A 20,416-nucleotide genomic window follows, 5' to 3' on the forward strand; every position below is an offset into this window, starting at 1 on the left:
GTAAGCCCACAGAGCATCATCCAAGCTCCATGCCCAATCCTTTCTACGGGTATTTACTGTCCGTTCCAGGATTCTCTTTAATTCTCTGTTAGAGACTTCAGCCTGCCCATTAGTTTATGGATGATATGGAGTAGCCACCTTGTGGCGAATCCCATACCGAACCATGGCAGAGTAAAGCTGTTTATTGCAGAAGTGAGTGCCCCCGTCACTGATTAGTACTCTAGGGACACCGAACCTGCTAAAGATATGTTTCTGGAGGAACTTCAGCACCGTTTTAGTATCATTGATGGGAGTGGCAATGGCCTCAACCCATTTTGATACATAATCAACTGCCACCAGAATATAAGTGTTTGAGTATGATGGTGGGAAAGGTCCCATGAAGTCAATTCCCCATACATCAAACAACTTAATCTCCAAGATTCCTTGTTGAGGCATGGCGTAACCATGAGGCAGATTGCCAGCTCTTTGGCAACTGTCACAGTTACGTACAAACTCTTGGGAATCTTTATAGAGTGTGGGCCAATAGAAGCCACATTGGAGGACCTTGGTGGCTGTTCGCTCACCTTCGAAATGGCCTCCATATTGTGATCCATGGCAATGCCATAGTATCCTCTGTGCTTCTTCTCTAGGCACACACCTACGGATTATTCCGTCTGCACATCTCTTAAAGAGATAGGGTTCATCCCACAAGTAGTACTTTGCATCAGTAATTAATTTCTTCTTTTGTATCCTGTTGTACTCCTTGGGTATGAACCTTGCAGCTTTATAGTTTGCAATATCGGCAAACCATGGTGTTTCCTGAATGGCAAATAAATGCTCATCCGGAAAAGTCTCAGAGATCTCAAGAGAGGGGAGGGGCGTCCCTTCTACTGGCTTTATCCGGGACAGATGATCAGCCACTTGGTTCTCTGTCCCTTTTCTGTCTCTTATTTCTATATCAAACTCTTGCAGAAGCAACACCCATCTGATGAGCCTGGGTTTTGAATCCTGCTTTGTGAGTATATATTTAAGAGTAGCATGATCAGTATACACAATCACTTTTGATCCTACTAAGTATGATCTGAACTTGTCAATGGCGTAAACCACTGCAAGTAATTCTTTTTCTGTGGTTGTGTAATTTTTCTGGGCATCATTTAAAACGCGACTAGCATAATAAATGACATGCAGAAGCTTGTCATGCCTCTGTCCCAATACTGCACCAATGGCGTGATCACTGGCATCACACATTAGCTCAAATGGTAACGTCCAGTCTGGTGCAGAAATGACTGGTGCTGTAACCAGCTTAGCTTTCAGCGTTTTAAACGCCTGCAGGCACTCTATGTCAAACACAAATGGCGTGTCTGCAGCTAGCAGATTGCTTAGAGGTTTTGCGATTTTTGAAAAATCCTTTATAAACCTCCTATAGAATCCTGCATGCCCTAGAAAGCTTCTGATTGCCTTAACATTGGCAGGTGGTGGTAATTTTTCAATTACCTCTATTTTTGCTTGATCTACCTCTATTCCCTTGTTTGAGATTTTATGCCCAAGGACAATCCCCTCAGTCACCATGAAGTGACATTTTTCCCAGTTTAATACTAGGTTGGTCTCTTGGCATCTTTTCAGAACAAGTTTCAGGTGATCAAGACAGGAGCTGAATGAGTCTCCATATACTGAGAAGTCATCCATGAAGACTTCCAGAAATTTTTCCACCATATCAGAGAAAATAGAGAGCATGCATCTCTGGAAGGTTGCAGGCGCATTACATAGCCCAAATGGCATCCTTCTATAAGCAAACACTCCAGATGGACATGTGAATGCTGTTTTCTCTTGATCCTGGGGATCTACTGCAATCTGGTTATAGCCTGAGTAGCCATCCAAAAAGCAGTAATAATCATGACCTGCTAGTCTTTCTAGCATCTGGTCTATGAATGGTAAAGGAAAATGATCCTTTCTGGTGGCTGTATTGAGCCTTCTGTAGTCAATACACATGCGCCACCCTGTAACTGTTCTTGTAGGAACCAGTTCATTTTTTTCATTATGAATCACTGTCATGCCTCCCTTTTTTGGGACGACTTGGACAGGGCTCACCCAGGGGCTATCAGAAATAGGATAAATAATCCCAGCCTCTAGTAGTTTGGTGACCTCTTTCTGCACCACTTCTTTCATGGCTGGATTTAGCCGCCTCTGTGGTTGAACCACTGGTTTGGCATTATCCTCCAATAAGATTTTGTGCATGCATCTAGCTGGGCTTATGCCCTTAAGGTCACCTATGGACCACCCAAGAGCTGTCTTGTGTGTCCTTAGCACTTGAATCAGTGCTTCCTCTTCCTGTGAATTTAAGGCAGAGCTTATGATCACTGGAAAGTGTCACCTTCTCCCAGAAATGCATATTTCAAGGATGGTGGTAGTGGCTTGAGCTCGGGTTTAGGAGGTTTTTCTTCTTCCAGAAGAAATTTCAGAGGCTCTTTCATGTCCTCTGAATCCTCTAAATCAGGCTGAACATCTTTAAAGATGTTTTCCAACTCTGATTCAAGACTCTCAGCCATGTTGATCTCTTCTACCAAAGAGTCGATAAGATCAACTTTCATGCAGTCTTTTGATGTGTCTGGATGCTGCATGGCCTTGACAGCGTTTAACTTGAATTCATCATCATTGACTCTCAGGGTTATTTCCCCCTATTGGACGTCAATGAGGGATCGTTCAGTTGCTAGGAAGGGTCTTCCTAGAATGAGAGTAGCACTCTTGTGCTCCTCCATTTCCAGCACAACAAAGTCAGTGGGAAAGGCGAATGGCCCAACTCTGACAATCATGTCTTCAATCACGCCTGATGGGTATTTAGTGGAACCATCAGCAAGTTGGAGACATATCCGGGTTGGTTTAACTTCTTCAGTTAAGCCAAGCTTTCTGATAGTGGATGCAGGTATTAGGTTGATGCTTGCCCCAAGATCGCATAAAGCTGTCTTGGTGCAATTACCTTCTAATATGCATGGTATCAGAAAACTCCCAGGGTCTTTAAGCTTTTCAGGAAAGCTTTTCAGAATGACTGCACTGCATTCTTCAGTGAGGAGAACTCTTTCTGTTTCTCTCCAATCCTTTTTATGACTCAAGATCTCTTTCATGAACTTGGCATAAGAAGGTATTTACTCAAGTGCTTCTGCAAATGGAATCTTTATTTCAAGAGTCCTGAGATAATCTGCAAAGCGAGCAAATTGCTTATCCTGCTCCTCTTTCTGGAGTTTTTGAGGATAAGGTATCTTGGCTTTATATTCTTCAACCTTAGTTGCTGTAGATTTACTGCCTACAGAAGTGGTTGAAGAAGCCTTTTTAGAGGGGTTGTTATCAGCATTTGTGTGTGTCTGATCCCTCACTGGCAATTGAGTGCCAGGATTAGAAACTGGAGTGACGTGAGATGCCAACTCATTGTCTGTTCCTGGCGTCTGAACGCCAGAACTGTGCCCATTTTGGGCGTTCAGCGCCAGGTCTTGCCCATTTTGGGCGTTCAACGCCAGATTCTTGCCTATTTCTGGCGTTGAACGCCAGTCCTGCCTTGTTTTTGGCGTTGAACGCCAGTCCTGAGCATGGTCTGGGCGTTCAGCGCCAGCTTTCCACCAATTTTCTGGCGTTTTAGTTCCAGAATTATTTTTCCCTGGGCTCTTACTGTCCTCAGGTGAATTTTGGGTGGTTTGCTCATTTCTTAGCTTTTTGCTGCCTTGAGGTGGGGTATTTAATGTTTTCCCACTTCTTAGTTGAACTGCTTGGCATTCTTCTGTTATTTGCCTTGACAGCTGCTGCTTTGTTTGCTTAAACTGTTCATCCATATGTATATTAGCCATCCTTGTCTCTTGTAGTCTATCTTTGAATTCGGCTAACTACTTTGTTAGAAAGTCCAATTGCTGATTGAATTCAGCAGCTTGTTTTACAGGACTGAGTTCAGCAGTTGCTGTTTTAACCTCTTCTTTCATGGAAGGGTCACTACTTAGGTACAGATGCTGATTCCTGGCAACTGTATCAATGAGCTCTTGAGCCTCTTCGATTGTCTTTCTCATGTGGATAGATCCACCAGCTGAGTAATCTAGAGACATTTGAGCTCCTTCAGCAAGCCCATAATAGAAGATGTCTAACTGAACCCACTCTGAAAACATTTCAGAGGGGCATTTTCGTAGCATCTCTCTGTATCTCTCCCAGGCATCATAAAGAGATTCATTATCTCCTTGTTTAAAGCCTTGGATGTCCAGCCTTAGCTGTGTCATCCGTTTTGGGGGAAAGTATTGATTCAGGAATTTTTCTGTCAGCTGTTTCCATGTCCTTATGCTGGCCTTAGGTTGGTTATTCAACCACCTCTTAGCTTGATCTTTTACAGCAAATGAAAACAGTAATAGTCTGTAGACATCCTGATCTATTTCTTTATCATTACTGTGTCAGCAATCTGTAGAAACTGTGCCAGAAACTCTGTAGGTTCTTCCTGTGGAAGACCAGAATACTGGCAACTTTGCTGCACCATGATAATGAGCTGAGGATTCAACTCAAAGCTACTGACTCCAATGGAGGGTATGCAGATACTACTCCCATATGAAGCAGTAGAGGGGTTAGAATATGACCCCAGAGTCCTCCTGGACTGTTCATTTCCGCTTAGGTCCATGATGGAGCAAGGAAGATGATATAAAAATTATTTTTATTTATTTATTTATTTATTTATTTCAAAATCAAAATAAATCAAATTAAAATAAATAAAAATGAGTGAAAGATTTTCGAAAAAGTGAGGAGAGAGAAAGTGGTTAAGAGATTTTGAAAAGGATATGATGATTTTTGAAAAAGGTTTTAAATTTTGAAATAAAAATCTGAATTTTAGAAATAGATTTCAAAAAAGATGCTTTAAAATAGATAGAAAAGATATTTTTGAATTTTAAGAAGAGAGAGAAAAACAATAAGATAGCACAAGATTTAAAATTTTTAGATCTAATGCTCCTTATTTTCGAAAATTTTTGGAGGAAAAACACCAAGGAACACCAAACTTAAAAAATTTTAAGATCAAGACACAAGGAAAACTCAAGAACACTTTGAAGATTCACAAGACACAAAAACACAAAGGAAGAACACCGAACTTAAAATTTTTAGAAAACCAGAATAAATTTTCGAAAATTTTAAGGAGAATCAACAAGAAAACACCAAACTTAAAGTTTGGCACAGGATTTAATAGAGAAATTATTTTTGAAAACTATTTTAAAAAGAAAATAAGGATTTTAAAATTTTAACACGACAATAATAAGAGACTCTAAACAAAAAAGAAATTTTTCCTAATCTAAGCAACAAAATAAACCGTCAGTTGTTCAAACACGAACAATCCCCGGCAACGGCACCAAAAACTTGGTGCACGAATTGTGAATTACACTTTTCACTACTCGTACCACTGATCAGCAAGTGCACTGGGTCGTCCAAGTAATACCTCACGTGAGTAAGGGTCGAATCCCACGGAGATTGTTGGTTTGAAGCAATCTATGGTTATCTTGTAAATCTTAGTCAGGAAGTCAATTATGTTTATCAATTGAATTGCGAATAAACAAGAGAGCATGGATTAAAGGTTACTTGTTATGCAGTAATGGAGAATATGTTGGAGTTTTGGAGATGCTTTGTCTTCTGAATCTCTGCTTTCCTTTGTCTTCTGATTCACGCATGCACGTCCTCCTTTGGCAAGCTGTATGTAGGGGTTCACCGTCGTCAATGGCTACATCACATCCTCTCAGTGAAGAATATGCTCACGTGCTCTGTCACAGCACGGCTAATCATCTGTCGGTTCTCGATCATACTGGAATAGGATTCTTCGTCCTTTTGCGTCTGTCACTAACGCCCAGCACTCGCGAGTTTGAAGCTCGTCACGGTCATTCAATCATTGAATCCTACTCGGAATACCACAGACAAGGTTTAGACTTTCTGGATTCTCATGAATGCCACCATCAGTTCTAGCTTATACCACGAAGATTCTGATTAAGAGATCTAAGAGATACTCATTCAATCAGATATAGAACGGAGGTGGTTGTCAGACACACGTTCATGGTTTGAGGGAGGTGATGAGTGTCACAGATCATCACCTCCATCACGGTTAAGCGCGAATGAACATCTTAGATAGGAACAAGCATGTTTGAATGGAAAACAGAAATACTTGCATTAATTCATCGAGACACAGCAGACCTCCTCACCCCCAACAATGGGGTTTAGAGACTCATGCCGTCAAAGAGTATAAGGTTTTGATCTAAAATGTCATGAGATACAAAATAAGTCTCTAAAAGTTGTTTAAATACTAAACTAGTAGCCTAGGTTTACAGAAAATGAGTAAACTATAGCAGATGGTATAGAGATCCACTTCTGGGGCCCACTTGGTGTGTGCTGGGGCTGAGATTTAGGCAATTCATGTGCATAAGGCCATTTTGGGCGTTCAACGCCAGGTTTGGATCCATTTCTGGCGTTGAACTCCAAATTATAATCCTTTTCTGGCGCTGGATGCCAGAATTGGGCAAAGAACTGGCGTTGAACGCCAGTTTACATCATCTATCCTTGAGCAAAGTATGAACTATTATATATTGCTGGAAAGCCCTGGATGTCTACTTTCCAACGCAATTGGAAGCACGCCATTTCGAATTCTGTAGCTCCAGAAAATCCACTTTGAGTGTAGGGAGGTCAGAATCCAACAGCATCAGCAGTCCTTTTTCAGCCTGAATCAGATTTTTGCTCAACTCCCTCAATTTCAGCCAGAAAAATACCTGAAATTACAAAAAAACACACAACTCATAGTAAAGTCCAGAAATATGAATTTTTCCTAAAAACTAATGAAAATAAACTAAAAACTAACTAAAACATACTAAAAACTATATGAAATTAACCCCAAAAAGCGTATAAAATATCCGCTCATCATTGTGCACGGCCCTCTTCAACTTCAATTTCAAATCCAACGGAAGAAAAGTCAACTTGTTTCAAGTCATGCTTAAACTTCTCTTCTTTCCCTTGAAGTTTCAAGCTCTCTTCCACTCCACTTCTTCAATTGAAGTTGATTCTTCGCATTCATCTGTGGACATGCTTGGATTGTTGTAAGAGCTTGTTGAGGCCAATCGGGTTAAAGCTTCGGCTAAGTTAGCTATGATAGCATTTTGACGCTCGATTGATTCTTGCTATTCCTTTCTCACCTCGCTTTGTTTTTGAAGGAAGGAGCGGAGAGTATCATCCATCAACTCCTCTTTCTCCAATTGGGGCTCCAAGCTCTCTTTCACACTACGTTTTTCGGTTAAAACTAATTCTTCACATCTATTAACCGGAGTACTTTGATTGCCGTGTGAGTGAAGTGAGGTTAAACGAGCAATGGTTTCTGCTAAATAAGCCATTTTTTGGGAGTCTTCTTGTTCTTGGAAAAAACTTGATAAAGGTTGAAAATCTTCTTCCATGGAGGGTTGTGGTAGAAAAGATGGTTGATTGTGTTGGAGGTAGCAATCATATATGGGAGGTAATTCATAAGAGTGGAAATATTGAGCTGGTGTTTATGGAGGTAATGGTTCAATAAGGCCATGAGAGTATTGATGTTGAGATGGTGGTAGTTCTAAGTGTAGTTTATATGACTCATATAGTTAGTGGTATGGTGGTGGATATGGATTAGGATTATATAGAGGTGTTTGGTGGTAAGATTGGGCTTGTGAGTATGGTAGTTGAGGACAATGTTGAGGAGGTGACTAATAAGCATATGGTGATTGAGGTTTATAACCATAAGGAGAGCTACCATATCCATTGGACAGGTATGCATTATGGGGGTGGATTGTGACTATATTAGTTTGGAGGATATTGTTGCCATGAAGGTCGTCCATAAGAACGTGACTTCCCTCGCAATTGATTTCTTGATCCATAATGCAAACCATCATTGAAGTTTTCATTTTTTACAACATAGTTACAACCAAACTCAGCCAAAAGGGTGAGAATTCATAGAGAAAAGAGAAAATAACAACAAAACTATCAAGAAACAAAGAAAAACACACTCCTAACTACTAATAAAAACAAGCAAACAAGCAAAAAGCAAACTATTCACAATATTAACATATTAACAATAACCAATAATAAGCACATATTGTAATTTTCCGGCAACGGCGCCAAAAACTTGACGCGGGCCAAATGTCGGTCTAGAATTTCTCAAAAAGAATCACTTCGTTAATAGTATAGTTCCAAACCAATGAATGACCCGTATCAAAGTTTAGAAGATTGTCACAAATTCAAATCAATAAAAACCAAGAGTTTTAAATACCGGGTCATCTCTCAAAGGAATTGCAATGAGGTGTGCGCATCATTGGTTATGAGAATAAATGATTTTAAAAGCAATTGACAAGAAATTAAATTGCAAGAAAATAAAAAGCAAACAAGGAATTTAAATACTAAAAGGCATCTTGGCAAGGATTGAGAGTTGAGATTTTCTATCCAAGTCTTAATCACAAACATGGTAATTATGAAGAGTTAATCCTACTTCGTCATCCCCTAATATCGGGAGAAAGTCAAATGGGTATAATTGATCTTAATTCACAAGTTCTAGCTAATTCACTAATTAGACTTAGTGAAAGACTAGCATCAGTGGAAACAAAACTAACTAACAACTCTAAATTACCAATCAATATTGGACTTCAATGACTTAAGGTCACCTAAGTCCTCAATTCCAAGGCAAAAATATAAAATTCTACTCTAAAACTAGAAAAGACATTTTAATAGACACTTAGAATGCATAAAATGAAAACATGATAAATTGCAAGAATCAATAAAATCTATGACTACCAATTGTAAAAAACAATAATAACAACTCAATTAAGCAACAATAAACATGAAAATATAAAATTGCATTAAAGGAAAATAAAATTCAAACAAGTGTTTATAAACTAAAATTGACAAAATAAAGAAACTAATAAGTAGAACTAGGCAAATTAAAATTCTAGAACATGAAAATATAAAGGAAACTACACAAAAATAATAATTAAAACCTAAATTTAAGAAGAAACTAAACTAAAAATCCTAAATTTTAGAGAGAAGTTGGAGCTTCTCTCTCTAGAATTGACCTAAAACATGATACTAAAACTATTCCTATTACTACTTTCTACCTATTCGGTTGATCTCCCTTGAGTCTTGCCTTCAAATGCATCAGAAATAAGTTGGATTGGGCCAAAATTGGACCTGAAATCGCAAGTCACATGCCATTTTAAGTAAGGCGCGAGATTGGGTGATGCGTATGCATGACCCATGCATACGCACAACTATGAAAATCTCCAATCTTCGTTTCTTCATGAATTCTGGACTTTTACATGATATCTTTCCATTTTGTCAAGCCATTCTTGCTTTATAAACCTTCAATTATCCAAAAAAAAGAAAACACATCAAGACATCGAATAAAATAATAATGAATTAAATTTAGTAATTTTCAAGTATAAAAAGCATATTTTTCACCATTAACCATAATTAGAAAAAATTCATAAAATTATACATTTTCAATGAATAAGTGCAAGATAAGTTGATAAACTCTATGTTTTTTATCTAAAATTCATTATAAAATATGGGTTTATCAGTTAAATTCTTGACAAAACATTGAGTGGAAGTAATTAAGAAGACCATTTGCTTTTAAGTTTAACTAAATGTCTAATTAAATGTATGCTCACTTTGTTAACTGTATTGTAGGAAATAAGAGTTAGCTAGTCTGAGAACTATGTATCTGAGGTAGAAGCTACAAAAACAATCCAGCTAAACCTTGGAAATTCAAGCCGAATGTGCAAAGAAACGTTGTTGATCAAGCACAAAAACAAGCTAACTTAATGTGTGTGTAACTATTTCTCTTATTTCATTGCGTTGAATGTTCAAACTTTTACTTATTTAGCTATGGAGAGCTTTAAAAGGAATTTTTTTATCACCATATCCTTTTTATGTACTATGCAAAATGTTTATCCTTTTTCCACTTCTACGCAGAATAAGAGAGAAAAGTTCTACGAATCAAGGTCAACAGTACGGCTTCTTCTATTAGTCATTTCCTATTTGAAAATGACTCCTTTCTACTTACCAAAGCATCTTCCTCTCATTGTGCTAATTTGGTGGAATAAAGTTCCAATTTTTTTTTGTTGTAACACACCACAAATTGTGAAACCAACATGAAAACTAGATGAGCATACATAATATTAGATCACATGATGATTATTTTTATTTGCCGTTCACAAATCTTTGTTAAGTTAGAAACAAGGGGAACGACAAACTCCAAAGCTGGAACATCGTTTCGATTCTTTATCACTGAATCACACCCAACTTCAGATGGTGTATAGCAGCATTCACCTGAACAATGCATGATTTATCACGTAGAAATAACTATTGTCAGGAGGTTTTTTTACCCCTAAAAAATGTACAGAGAATACTTAGCTTTAACTTATTGATAACATTACCTCTCAATACAGTCATGCTGAACGAGATGTTGCTCTTCATATTGCCTCGGTTCATCCAAATCACTAGCACCAAATATTACCCTATAAGAAAATTAAAAAAAAAAAAAAAAAAAAAGATTGGACTGAACACATTAAGCATAGAGCCATCAGAAAGCCTGACGTTACTTCATTAAGATCATGTAACGTAAGATCAATGAATCTAATAAGATTGATTTCTCATAGATTGATGGTTGTGCTAGGCTTCCCTCACTTCAAGCTAAAGTCACTTCTATTAAAATTAGACCAAGCATCACTTTTCTAGTCATGGTATATTAACGATGGTTCTATTTGTTAGCTGTTTTTTTTTTTTTTTTTTTTTTGGGAAAACTATGCAGTTTCCAAACAGCAATCTAAATATACTACTATGTACTATCCAATCCTAAAATTTTGGCAGTGATCTTGAAACGTCTTGTTATAATAGGAACTCAATATTCCTGGTATGTCAACTTTATCATAATGTTTGTATTCTGGGAAATTTGTCCTTAACAATTTCCCTCCTTCAGACTGGAAATGCAAGAGTTGTTAAGGAACATTATTTGAAGCAGTGTTCAAGTACCAGTACGCCCTAGTTGTAACATCCACATTATCATCATCATTTTCATTCCCATGGGCTGTAACAATGTCAATGTTTTCGTGCTCAACATAACTATGCCGCTTGACTCTCAACTTACAATCCACTAACTTCATTCTGAGATCATTTTGATTCTTTGAAAGTTAACCGGGAAAACACAGACCCTCTTTTTCAGGTTGTCAGAATACAAACCCTTGGCTGGCTGTGGTTCACAATGATTACTTCCAGGTTTGGACTGAAAGCCAGTTGCATCTGACAAGGTAATAGCAGCCAAGGACGACTTATCTAATCCAGAGCATGGACTTCCATCTGAAGAAGTGACTGAATCCTCCATTTTCTTCTGGTTACATCCTTCATCACTCAGATTAGACACAAGTGGTAATTGAGGCACAGGGATAGTAGACAATTTGTTGTCAACAAATATACCTATCTCTGTCTGTTCTGTACATTCACCAACAGCAAACCCCTCTTCTTCAGGCTCAGCAGAATCTGGTAAACACAAGGGTATATATTCTTCAGTGTCTTCTGCAGAAAAATTGAAGTTTTGTTTCTTTGATTGCATGGCAACCAGCTCATGTGATTCGCTACAAGCAGCAGTGAAATCCTTAGGTTGCAACTGAATGATGGAAACCAGGATTTTCAGGATCATAGGCATCATCAGAATGGGTGATTTCAGATTTTCCACAAGCAATAGATGCCAAAAATGTTTCCACTTGTAGCTCTAAAATATCTGAACTGCCATGATTTTTGTCAAGCTTCCTTCTGAAGATTTCAACCTCCGCAAACTTCCCTTTCTTCCCCACATCTTTTATAGACTTGTAACCCTGTTTTTATTCTTCCTTTTTTTTACATGAAGTTCTTGGGACTTCAAGCTTTCTTGAACTGAACAACTGCAGAAGGCTCTCAATCTAACATCAAAATAATAAGAATCATAAAACTATACATCATCTGGACACAAACAATCAACAAGAAATGGATACAAAGGCACCAAATCCTTAAACGTTGTAAGAAACAAATATGGCACACGAGTGTAAATTTCAAGATCTATAATATCTTTAGATATTCATAAATGTTAAATCATCAATTTTCACTACTTTGGACATTCTTTATATGTCATATGTCAATGCTTATCATTCTAAGCTCCATCATAAAAAAATTGCAGGCCCCCTACCAATACATAACATAATTAGTGACATCCTTTCATTTTATTGATGTGTAGTTAGAGGGACCATTTGAATATTAACTTCATTCCCTTCTCCACCATAGTTGTTATCCCATTTATAATAAAAAAAGAAGACTAGAAATAGATCAAGTAGGTTATTGGAGAGGATTTTCCAATTAGTTTGCCCATCAGAATAGAAAAATTTGTCCAAGTTGAGTAACCCACTTGCTCTTGTGTAGTTGTGTGAGCCATGTCCAAAGTGTGTCCAAGCATAATAAATAAATAGTTGAACATATACATATGCATGCCCTATGTGTGTCAAACACATGGACGCCACTATGGCACTACCATTCTTGTCACAATGCTTTGTAGCAGGCTATCCTACACAGATGGATAAACACAATAACTTCTCACTCTAGTATATCAAGGAACATGAAGCATAAATGTCAACCAAAACCTGTAAACAAGCACACCTGCTCCTTAGTGAGACCGAAGTTGAATTTGTGGGAACCAAAGTAGTTATCTTGAATGGCACCATAAAACTCATCTTCAGATAAAGGATCACAGTGCCATATTATTTTGAATTTAACTGCTTAATATAAAGAATAGAATCTCGAATTAAACAGATCAGCATAAGAATTTTCTTAAAGTGATCACTGATCTTTAAATCAACAGAAACAACAAAAGAACATCTGAACTGGAAAAAAAACAAATGAAATAGGAATATATAAATTGGCACCTGCACAGGGAATGACCTTCCTGTTGAAACATATGCCTGTGGAAAAATGTTCATGCCACCATCTGATGTTGCTTCAAAAATCTCATAAAGTTTTCTTTCTTCAAATTCAAAAAGAAACAAAGGCATTCCTTCCTTTACGTTTCAAACAAAATCAGAGTAACCAACAGGTAGCCCAAACAATCTCTTCTCAAAACATTCTTGCAAAGTACTTCTATTAGACATGAAGATTGCACCAAACTCAGGAAAACCTCCCAGCACCTTGTTTCTTTTGTTCAATTTCCTCGACCTCATGTCTGCCCATACATAAAAAACCGCTAAAGGTGATTCAAACCACAACAAAAATCCACAAGCCTTACTACCTAGCATTCCATACTAACAGAAAACAAATTCCAAAATACGCATATTACATGCTTCTTTTGATATTTCTAAACTAGACTCAAATAAATTAATCTTGAACCTAGTAATTAGTAAATCACATTCATAATCACATTACAGCTAAATTTATAAACACACGAGTCATGAACCATTAAGTAAACAAGTGGCTCTTGTAATTCTAAACTAATAACACACACTTCATTCCCTAAAAGAAAAGAAAAATGCTGCACAATGCTATGTCTATCAAAAACGAAATCAGTGCCCAATTCTCAGCAACGAATCAACATTTCTCGCAGAGACTTGCCTCTTTAGAATCACTTTCTAACAAAAAGAAAATAAAAAACCTAGATCAATCTCCTTTCATACATTTCATCCGATTCTGAAGTCGCAAATGATAAATGGAACCTTTCGCTGCGAAGAGTATATACCTTTAACTTTTAACTTTTAAGTCGCTAATTGGAAGATCCTATGGCATCTTTTGATTTTAAAATTAATTAAAATGGATATAAATGGTTTATTTAGGCGATTTTTTATTTTAATAAATAAAATAAATATAATAATTACTGAAATAAATAATTATAAAATTTATTATCGAAATTTGTCACCCTCTCTTATAAGATATATGGACGTGACACGTGTATATCTCATTTACATTATAAACGAGATATGTGGAAGCTTATCTTATTTACACTGTAAACAAGATAAGAGAGGACGACGGTTATATATACAACTCGTTCACACGTTTGACTAGGTACCAGTTTAAACTTTACAACCACTTTCTCCTCTCTTTTACCCCTTTCTCACCATATAATCGATAAATACGACGATGGTGTGCGCAGCTGGAAACGACAGAGATATCAACAGGCTGAACGAGACTTCGCATTACACCGGGGCAGCCAACTTTGCAGTTAGTTGTGTTTTGTTGAATTTTATGCAATCCCATATAGATATATGTGTGTATGTAGTCATGGTTAGGGTAATCGTCAAGAACTAGAATATTGTTTGTATATAGGAATAGATCACAGGTAAAAATTCAGAACTCTCTTTTATTTCACTTGTATTAAGTTGTTACAACATAATTATTAGTTTGGAACTCTATTTTATTTCTTTTAGTTTCGTCAAATTCATAATTAGATTTTTTACATTTTTTTAATTTAATTATTATACTCTTTTTAATTTTATAATTTGATTTTTTTTATGTCAAATATATTAAAACTAACAAAATGATACTTTTCTGAAAATATATAACTAAATTATGTTCTTAATTATAAAATCTATAATTTATAAAAAGGTATTTATTTAATATTAATATTTTTTATATTGAAAAGATCTAATTACAAAACTTAAAATAGTGTAGGAATCTAATAAAAATAATATAGAAAACTATTTAAAAATTTAGTGATATCATAAGGACCGTTAAACTTAAAAGAACCAATAAAAGTTTTAAAATTACTTATTGATAATTGTGAATATATATTTTTTTTTCAAAGGCCTCGGCGCCTCGCTTTCTACTGCCCCAGCGAGTGAGTCATACCCTTCCTCCATCCGACGCCATCGTCCCGAATTTGAAGGAGGCTGGATTCGGCGACATAATGCCTCTCAAGAATTTTACATTCGACAATGTCCTAATTACGGCATTCGTAGAGCAATGGCGTCAGGAAACCCACACGTTTCATCTCCCGTGGGGTGAGGTCACTATCACCCTGTAGGATGTGGTGTACCACCTAGGTCTACGCGCCCACAGGGACCTGTTAGGGGTGCTTTCGTGACTTCGGTAGATGGTACCAGACGGAGACGTGGTAGTTGGTGGAGCAGCTGCTGGGTGCCAGGCCTCCGGTGGCTCCACAGCAGGCGGCGTAAAGGAAGGAGTCGTTTACGCTGAAACTCGTATGGCTGCAGAATCGTGTCCAGTAGATGTCCCCTATGGATGACCCAGAGACCCTCTGATAGTACACTAGATGCTACATCATGTTAATGATCGAAGGACATCTAATGACGGACAAGTCCAACAACTTGGTCCACCTGCGTTAACTCCCACTTCTTGAGGATTTTGGGCGGTGTCGGACGTTGTCTTGGAGCTCGGCCGTACTGGCCTTGACGTACCAGTCACTGTGCTCGACAGCAGACCGAGACGTCATGGACATTGCTGGCTGCACTCTGCTGTTGATGTCCTAGATATACCTGAGATTTTCTTAGTGGTGTCCACCGGAGTGAGCCATCTACATGTATCCTATGGCTACGAGGTAACAACTGTTTATTAATTTATTTAGTAATCAATTTGTAACTTCTTACGACCTTCTGCATAATGAACTACTTTTATTCTTTTGATTGGTATCAGGTTGGTTGGACTGCATCAGTAGAGCAGAGATCAGCATGAGGCCAGGATCCTCCGATGGAGAGTATCGATCGACAGGTTGCGATTCGATGAGGTTAGTACCATGTTTGACACCACCACATTTTCATTTTAGTCCTTTATGTTGCATTCGTTTATAAGTGCTAACTATTATTTATATCACGGTTCTCTACAGGTAGGGATGGAATTAGCCAGGTCAGGCCAGGCTTTGCTCTTAACAAGCATGACCTGTCATGTAGTTGATTGGCCTGAGCCTGACCTGCAGCCTGCTATAGGCTTTTTTCAAAGTACTAAGTCTGACCTGTTATTCAGCATGGCCTGGTCTAAAGCCTGTTAAAAGGTCTGCTAATTTTTTTTATAAAAATAAAAATATTATTTTTTAATAAACATATTTATATGTAAAATGTCATATTTAATATTTATAAGAATTTTTAAACTTTAAAGTATTTAAAATATACAAAACTATTTATAATTAAATATAATAAATTTAAAATATCTCATAATTTTGCTAATAATAAAAAAACTATTTATATATGTAATTATGTATTAAAAGGCCCAGGCAGGCCTAACAGGCCAATAAGGCTAATTAGTGAGCCTGGGCTTGACCTATTAATATAATAAGGCTTTTATAAGAGCCTGAGCCTGTGCCTATTTTATAACAGGCCAGGCCAGGCTGTAGGCCCCTGGTAGGCCGTTTGGCCTTTTTCCACCCCTATCTACAGGCTTTGTGCCTTCCTTGGTTCGTTGAGGAGGAAAAGTGGGGGACATGGATGGCAGTCGTCCTACTACAATAAAAGGATAAAACCATCATAAAAGGACTATCTACACTAAGCATCGTCTGTGGGTTGATTAGGACAACCCCTTCTAGTAATAGGCAGGATATTACTGTTGCCGTCTTGTGCCACTGTTATAAGCAACATCCCACCGTATCTGCCATATAGATGCGTGTCATCGACAGAAACAAACGGCTTACAATGCTTGAAAGTCTCAATACAGGATGGAAAAGTCCAAAATACTTTATCGAACATGCTACAGTCACGTACCAGAAGGTGCCCATCGTAGTACGGTGCTGCCCATAGCTCAAAATAGTTCCCGGAAAACAACTCTGCAGCGCCTGAAGTAGTGTTCGACACTTTATTGTATGACTCCTCTCAACCCCCGTAGATCTAAGCAATTGCCTTCTACTTTGCCATCCAGACCTTTCTGTAGGAGAGTTTGAAGTAATAGCTCTGTTGGACCGCACCTTGCAATACAGGGATGCTGTCGGAGGGGTTGGACTGTATCAACGGCAAGATGACCTTACAGACGAGACTGCTACCTAACTGTCGATGGTCCTAGGACATGGTGGGTGCTAAATAAGTGTGCGCTCCACCAACCCTTCGGACCTCCCTGACGAAATAAAACAGCCATGTTTAGGCATCATGGTTCAAAAGTACTTAATATATGACAACCATAAATGAGTAAGTACGCCTCAATTAAACTTGAACTTACCAGTATCCGAGGTTCTGTCGAAGGGCAACATAGAGACTCCATGGACAGCCAGTTGCAGATTAACGACATTGCACATGATACTTTAATCGGTCCAATTTGATCACCTGGTACTTTGCACTCCAGCGAATACTGTAGTTCTTCACACCCTGCATCACTGCATCTCGGCATTTGAATCTGTCACCGACCCGAAACTCTACCCCACTGTCTAGGTTATAATCCTCCTCTCCCATGTTGGAAAACGAAGTTTTCTCATGCATGGCGTCCATATCCAACGTATGATAGTGACTTGGTACATCTGATAGCGCTAGAATTGGGTGGGGGGAGGCAAAACATAGCACACAGCTGTCTCGGCAGGCGTCTCCAGTACAACTCCTCGTCATCACTCCCATCAGAAGAATCACTGTCACCACTATCGACAACGTACTCTTCATTAGAGTCTTCCTCACCTATTTCCATGTCCGCCATTGGAATGGCGACATGAATGGTGGTGGTACAAGAGGCCGGTCGTCCTATACATAGGTCGAGTGTACAGAACCACCACCACCAACATCTCCAACCTCGATAGAAAGCTCCATCACTTGCTCCACCATGATTCTCCCATGGATGTCGAACATGAGTCACACATACTCGTCCCTTAGAAGCCGAAATATTCGAAACCCGAAAACTCTGTTACCCAACAGTGCTAGCAACCTATACCCTACCCTTCCGACCTCCCTCGTTTCTGTGCCACCAAGGTTGCTCAAAATCAAACTCTTCAACTCGGACAACAAATTCACGCATTGAATGCACAACAGAATCGAGTTCTCACACTCAAATATCACCCAATTGTCTCAATTTCTCATACGATAATTGGGATAAACAAACACAACTATGTATATGCTATTACTAGCCATTGTTGCCTTCTTTTTGTGAGAAAAACGGGACAGAAGAATATATGAAAAGAATGTGGAAAATGTCAAGAGTTAGACATCATTTTATAGCTGTTAGAAATTTGTCTCATTGTATCTCGTTAACATTGTGAACGAGATAATTTTACACGTATCTCGTTTACAATATGCGAAAAATTATCTCATTTACAGTGTAAACAAGATAAGAGAGGGCGACGGATTTCGGTAATAAATTTTAAAATTATTTATTTCAGTAATTATTACATTTATTTTATTTATTAAAATAAAAAATTCTTTATTTAGATGAGTTTCTAAAAAAAGATATATTATTTAAATTTTATAAAAAATATAAATAATTTGATATTTAATGTTTTTATATAATTTTTTATTTATTTATTATATTTAAATATAATAATATAAAAAAGATTTTATTATATAAAAAATATTTGTTTTTTGAAAAAAAGATCTTATAAAAAAATATCAATTATATCTTTTTTAAAAAATATTTTTTTATTTTTAATACTTTGTTTTTATTTTAAAAATTTATTAAATATTCTAAAAAATAAAAAAATTATTAAAAATTTTTTTTATTACAGTCTAACTACACATTCAAACATTTTCGTATCTAAGTCCAACTAAACAAGTCCAAACTCAACAAAAACCACTTTTATTATACCTGCGTGTACACACACACGTTTCAATAACGCTTCTGCTTCTTAGTCTTTGTCTTCGTGCTCTTCGCCTTCCTCCTTCTTCTTTTTCGCGTTCCTTCTTTTTTTGTGTGTATTTTTTCTCAATCGTCATTTTTTATTGTTGCTGCATTTTTTCTTTTCCTCCTTTTAATTGAGGTTCATTTAGATCCAGAAATGAATCGAAGTTAGTTCAGATTTGGTGAATACTTAACAGTAGTATCAAGTGAACCTAACTCAATTCACAAATGAACCGAATTCGATTTAGATTTGAACAAAAAGTGATAAACATAAAACATTCAATCAGCAAGAAAAGCACATTTCAATTCATTTCTCCATGCAAATGAACTCGATTAAACTAAGAGATAATCCGAATTTCTTAAGGAATAACAGATTTGGTGAATACTTAGAAGTAGTATCAAGTGAACCTAACTCAATTCACAAATGAACCGAATTCAATTCAAATTTGAACAAACAGTTAAAAAATTACTTAAAGAATAAAAAATTTGGTCAATACTTATCAGGAGTATCAAGTGAACCTCAATTAACACACAAATGAACTGAAATAAACTAAGAAATGAATCGAAATTATTTAATGATGGCATCAGAAAAAATCAGAACTAATAAAGATATTAGCAAAATGTTGGTATTGTTGGTGATGACGATAACAAAAAAGAAAAAAAAAAAGAAGAACACGTAACATTGGAAAGGAGGAGGAAGAGGGAAGAAGAACCTGCGTGAATTTAGAAGGAGGAGGAGGAGAAGGAGGAGGAGGAGGAAGCGCGTGATTTAAAAAATTGTTATAACAACTTGATTAGATTTGGTTAAGTATATTTTGCTTGAATATAAGGCTTTTTTTTTTTTCTTAACTTAATAACACTAAAAGAACACAAAATATTTAATACCGAAATTTATCAATAATTCTTCCATAACGTAGCTCGAGAAAACCTAAAAAAAATTTCCAAAAAAAAAATAATGAAGGGAGAGTAGAGAAGATAAGAACAAATAATAAAAAATGAATCTTTTCGATATTTTTTAATAATTAAAATTTAAAAGAATAAAGTGTGATGTCTAATTTTTATTTTTTTTATTTTTTTTATTATACTTATAAAATTAAAAATAAAAAATTATATTTTATCTTTTTAATTATTAAAAAAATTAAGAAAATTTATTTTCCAAACAATCAGATATTTTGAAGGCAGAATTGGAGAGGCTAAATTTTCTTTTATTATTATTATTTTTTTTCTTGTGGATTTCGGCGGGAACCATACCACGATTAGCAAGATTGTAAACAATCATAGAAAGTGGCAATGTGCAATCCGCCAATCCCACATTTGCTCCCAACCCCGGTGCCTTACTCCAGCTGTCCAGCATTTCCTTAGGTGGCTACGTACTGCTGCTCGTTTTTTTTTAAGGTGGTATTGTAACCAAAATATTCAGAAAAAAAGTAGAGTGTATTTTTGTTGTTTTAAGTTTATTAAAAATTTTAAAAATATTTTTAAATTTTATTTTATTTTAAAATTTTTTAATTTATATTAAATATATGTTTGATAACTGAATTTTTTAAAATTTTAAGATTAATTCAATAATAATGTACAATGACAATTATCTTTAATTTATTAGTATTAGTAGTTATTCTTATAAAATTGTTATTTAATTGGTTCTAATTTTTTTGAAAAATTAATTTTTATGAGTATA

General features: G+C 36.6%; 1 long non-coding RNA gene across 2 annotated transcripts; it reads right to left on the reverse strand.

Moving 5' to 3' along the window:
- Positions 1-9,972: 9,972 nt before the first annotated feature.
- On the reverse strand, positions 9,973-13,713 carry LOC112754074 (uncharacterized). 2 transcript variants are annotated; one of them, XR_011874210.1, is made up of 3 exons: positions 12,924-13,713; positions 10,413-11,930; positions 9,973-10,305 (listed from the first exon to the last, which is right to left on the reverse strand). It is a non-coding gene; the product is annotated as an uncharacterized lncRNA (long non-coding RNA). The 2 variants fall into 2 exon arrangements; XR_011874211.1 differs by lacking the exon at positions 9,973-10,305 and adding an exon at positions 12,658-12,773 and having other exon boundaries at positions 10,846-11,930; positions 12,924-13,694.
- Positions 13,714-20,416: the final 6,703 nt, after the last annotated feature.

This window comes from Arachis hypogaea, chromosome 16, assembly GCF_003086295.3.
Source record: "Arachis hypogaea cultivar Tifrunner chromosome 16, arahy.Tifrunner.gnm2.J5K5, whole genome shotgun sequence".
NCBI classification, from domain to species: domain Eukaryota; kingdom Viridiplantae; phylum Streptophyta; class Magnoliopsida; order Fabales; family Fabaceae; genus Arachis; species Arachis hypogaea.